Consider the following 4,955-nt stretch of genomic DNA (forward strand, 5'->3'; position numbering starts at 1 on the left):
AGGGTCTCTCTTCCTATCCCTTCCCCAGTTGTAAATGGCTGCTGCTGGTTTACCAGCACTAGGCTCATGGTAGGAGCAGAGAACACTACTTAGTTTTCTTGATTCAGACTCAATCTTAGACCAAGCTTGTGCACCTGTGATTCAGAGTTAAGTGTGTCAGCTTTCCTGCCCTTCAATCCCTGTGGCAACCAAATACTCCTCTCTTTCACCTAGAAGCAGAAGATCTAAGCTTTTTACCATTATAAGATTCTGAACTCAAAAGACATTCAGTGCTGCTCTTTCATGGGCAGATAGATGTTTTTTGTTTTGTTTTGTTTTGTTTTTACTCTAGTTCCCCCATAATCAGTGGATCTCTGTCTGGTTCCTGGGGCAGCAAGAAATGGAGGGTTTTCCATCCCTCCTTAGAAGCCTATCAATTTTTATTCTATTCTGCCTTTCGTGGCCTTGAGGGTAAGGAGTTATGTCATTCACTACCCTCTTCCTTCAGGTAGTTTCTTATAAGAGAAGTGTCAGGAAAGTAGACTTGGTTTTTCCTATCTCCCAGGGCTAGCCAATCACTTCCAGCACTCACGCATCTCCATGGTGGGGTCTTTCTCTGGTAACCAGGGCAGTGATCTTTATGTTTTATTCACTACTCTGTTCTTAGCACTAGATATTGCCTGGCTGGTACACAGTAATACTTAATTTTGATAATTAGATAAATGCATGCTAAAAAAGAAAGAAGGACATAAATCAAATGATACAAATTCAGAAAAAGTACCTTAATTTTGAAAATGTTCAGAAAATATGGTAATTTGCTTTTTTTCCCGTGGGACGACTGGGCTGAGGAGTGTGGCCTCTCTTCTCCATGCCAGGGCATGTGCTCATCCACCGATATCAGTGCACTCCGAAAAGGGGGCATCATCTGGCAAAACGGCACTTCACCTGCTGTGTTCAGACTTCCATTCAGCCAGATATTGTGAACTCTTGTTCACTCCACTTGTGCAAAAACAATAGACAGCCCTATGCTGTCAGTGAATTGGCAGGACATCAAACCAGTGCTGAGTCTTGGGGTAGAGCTGTGGCAGAGCTGGCATGAATTCCCAGAGTTCAAGGTAATGGGACTCATCATTTTGGCCAGAGTGCTTTTGGAAGTATGTATTGTGGGGACTGCATATTTGCACCAACCAAAACCTGGCGCCATTGGCACCACAGAGAGAACACAACACAGAAGTGATATGCCATCTGCTCTGCCCTGGCTGCCTCAGCCGTACCAGCACTGGTCATGTCCACAGGTCATCGTATTGAGGTCATTCCTGAATTTCCTTTTGTGGTTGAAGATAAAGCTGAAAGTGCCAAGAAAACCAAGGAGGCTTTTTTTGCTTCTTAAGAAGTTTAAGGCCTGGAATAATATCAAAAAGGTCTATGCCTCTCAGAGAATGAGAGCTGGCAAGGGCAAAATGAAAAACTGTCATCGTATCCAGCGTAGGGGACCTGCATCATTTATAATGAGGACATCGGTATCTTCAAAGACTTCAGAAACATTCCTGGAATTACTCTGCTTAATGTAAGCAAGCTAAGCATTTTAAAACCTGCTCCTGGTGGGCACATGGGCCCTTTCTGCATCTGGACTGAAAGTGCTTTCCGCAAGTCAGATGATCTGTCTGGCACTTGGCATAAAGCTGCCTCCCTCAAGAGTGACTACAACCTTCCCGTGCACAAGATGTTCACTACAGACCTTGGCAGAATCTTGAAAAGCCCAGAGATCCAAAGAGCCCTCTGAACACCATGCAAGAAGATTCATCACAGAGTCCTGAAGAAGAATCCACAAAAAAACTGAGGATCGTGCTGAGGCTAAACCCATATGCAAAGACCATGCACCAAAACACCAGTCTTTGCCAGGCCAAGAATCACAAGCTCTGGGTGGATAGAGCAGCAGCGGCACTAGAAGCCAAATCAGATGAGAAGGGGATTCCAGGCAAGAAGTCTGTGGTAGGGAAGAAAGAAAAGAAGGCTACTGGCGTTAAGAAGCAGAAGAAGCCTTTGGTGGGAAAAAAAGGCTGCAGCTACCAACAAACCAGCCACTGAGAAGAAGCCAGCAGAAAAGAAATCTACCACAGAAGAAAAGAAGTCTGCACCATAAACTTAATTGTTTATTCCATAAAGGTGAAATCACTGTGGACAGCTAGTTTTGAATAAAAAACAAGTCAAAGGCAAAAAAAAGAGTAATTTTTCTATCTCCTAAAAAATGATTGCATGACCTTGCCTCATGATACAAATGTTCTCAGTAACCTATTCAAAATACATTATTTATTTATTTATTTATTTATTTATTTATTTATTTATTGGTGGCCCATCCAGGCCATTGTTGTTACTTTAACCAGAAACACAAAATTTGACACATTCACTATAGCATAACTTGCATAGTTGGCCTTAGCTAGACTTGGACATGAATCTCAGGTCTTCCATATGCTAGTTGTACTAGTTGTATTATTATGGATAAATCACTTACCCTCTTTTACTGTTTTCCCATCTGTGTAATTGGGTTACTTGCATATCATCTAGGGTCACTATTATGATTACCTTAGAAATTGTGGCTATGTACACATATGTGTATGTACATGTGTAAGACCTCATACAGTATTTATCAGCAGTGAACATAAACAATAATTTTTATTTATCTTGGTTTTATTTTTCATGGTTCCCTGTGATCATATCTTACTTATCTCTGTAACAAAACTGTACACTTTCTAGGATCATGGGGCTGATTTAGAGATTGTATAAAAGTCCCCTTGGTAGGAAAAGTGTGCACTAGGCCCATAATTGCTTCACAAATGATTCGAATTGAACATGGAAATGTTAACATGGAGGGCAAAAGTACTTCCTTTTGTATGTTTTTCCCCATTTCATTTGATAGAACTCCCCATTCCTGTTTTTTATTATATCACCCATTATCTGGATTAGAATCCAGATGAGAAACAGTTGGGGTTTTTTTAGCTGAAATACAACTAATCTCCAGGGAATCAAATTCCTTCAATTCCAAACACATTTACCTGTCCTCTCTATACATAAGACACAGTGCAGGACACAGGAAGCATGAAGGAGACATGTTTCTTGTACTTCAAAACCTTGGGCAGTGGGAATCATCAGTAGCTTGGGCCTCGGACAAGCTGACCTTGCCTGGAAGAAGAGGAAATCTGGATTCTAACAAATACTTGATACTACGTAACCCCCTAAAGCACCATTTCACTGTAGTTCATTCTTGTGCTTTCAAAATAATGGCAATATTTACACTGACGTGGTGATTTCGGTAACTAAGGGCATATTCACATTTTATCTTTTTATCTTCACCCCTGTACAGTGGAACACATACTATTTTTTAAATTGAACAAATGAAGAAACCAAGATTCAGAAGGGTTACATTTCTTTAAATTAATCACACAGGTTTTATCGCATTACCTGAGCCGTATTTAAAGTCTTGTATCTACCTATTTTAGGGTTTTTTCCCCAAGCAATATGATAATTAGAAATTATTTCAAGTTCTATATTATAGAAGTAAGAAAAGAGAGGATGCAAATAAGTAGCAAATGTTCAGAGATACAATACTGCCAGTGACCATGACCGACCTGTGGGAGAGTCTTGTGCAATAAAATGAGCACCAGAACTAGTGGCAGAAGGCCACTTATTAGCTCTGTCATTTCACATAAGAAAATAAGCTTCCCTGACTACCACACACCTATTCGAATGGTCAAAATCTAGAACACAGACCACACCAAATGCTGGAAAGAATGTAGAGCAAGAGAACTATCATACATTGCTGATGGGAATGAAAATGGTAGTCATTTTGGAAAACAGTCTGACTATTCCTTGCAAAATTAAACATAGTCTTTCCATAAGATACAGGAATCAGGCTCCTTGGTATTTACCCAAAGGAGTTGAAAACTTATGTCTAAATTTTCAAAAGCAGAACAAATATGCTTATAGCAGTTTTATTCACAATTGCCAAAACTTGGAAGCAACCAAGATACCCTTCAGTAGGTGATTGGACAAATAAACGGTGATACATTCAGAAAATGAAATATATTCAGTGCCAAATAAAGGAGCTTTTAAGTCATAAAAAGACAGAGAATTACCTTAAATATGTATTCTTAAATGAAAGAAGCCAATCTAAAATGGTTTTGTGCTATATTATCCCAACTATATAATATTCTGGAGAAAGCAGAACTATTGAGATAGTAAAAAAAAAAATCATTGGTTGTCAGGGGTTGTGGGAATGAGGGATAAATAAATAGCACAGAGGAATTTTAGGGCAGTGAAAATACTTTGTAAGATATTTTTGTGATAAGCCCATGTCACTATATATTTGTTCAACCTCATAGAGCATAGAATATACAACCACAAGAGCAGACCCTGATGTAAATTATGAATTTAGGTGATTACAACTTGTCACTGTTGTGGGTCTGTTTTGTCATCTGAACTGTGAGGAGGTTGAAAATAAATGTATGCTTTACTCTTCACAGGCTTGTTATAATGATCGAATTATGTCATGCATGTTAAAATGCATAAAAGTAAGCTAACGAATGTGGTATCACTAAACACGTTAGCCATCGCTATTATGACCTGGCATAAATTGGGTCCGATGTCATAAACACTGAAAGTACAACAAAGGCTCAGGAACCACTTCTTGCCGCCAGGGTAATCAGTGCTCCAAGGTCAGAGCATAAAAGTGGGGGGAGGAATAAAAATCCAGAACAACAGAGCAGCATAACAAAATTGTGTCAGACTGACCTAGAATAAAACTCTGGTTCAGAAATACATGAGATATTTGGTCTGGAGAAAAGTTCTCAAACTTATTTCAAAGTTTTCTTACCTTTAAGCATGGAGATAAGGCACACTATTTTAGTATTCTTGTGAGAACTTAATGAGAAATGTAAATACAACTTAATATCATAACATACATAGATGTTCTAAACATA

General features: G+C 39.1%; 1 pseudogene; it reads left to right on the plus strand.

Moving 5' to 3' along the window:
- Positions 1-786: 786 nt before the first annotated feature.
- LOC112300553 (large ribosomal subunit protein uL4 pseudogene) lies at positions 787-2,122 on the plus strand (annotated as a pseudogene).
- The last annotated feature ends 2,833 nt before the right edge of the window (positions 2,123-4,955 follow it).

Source organism: Desmodus rotundus, chromosome 5, assembly GCF_022682495.2.
Source record: "Desmodus rotundus isolate HL8 chromosome 5, HLdesRot8A.1, whole genome shotgun sequence".
Taxonomy (NCBI): domain Eukaryota; kingdom Metazoa; phylum Chordata; class Mammalia; order Chiroptera; family Phyllostomidae; genus Desmodus; species Desmodus rotundus.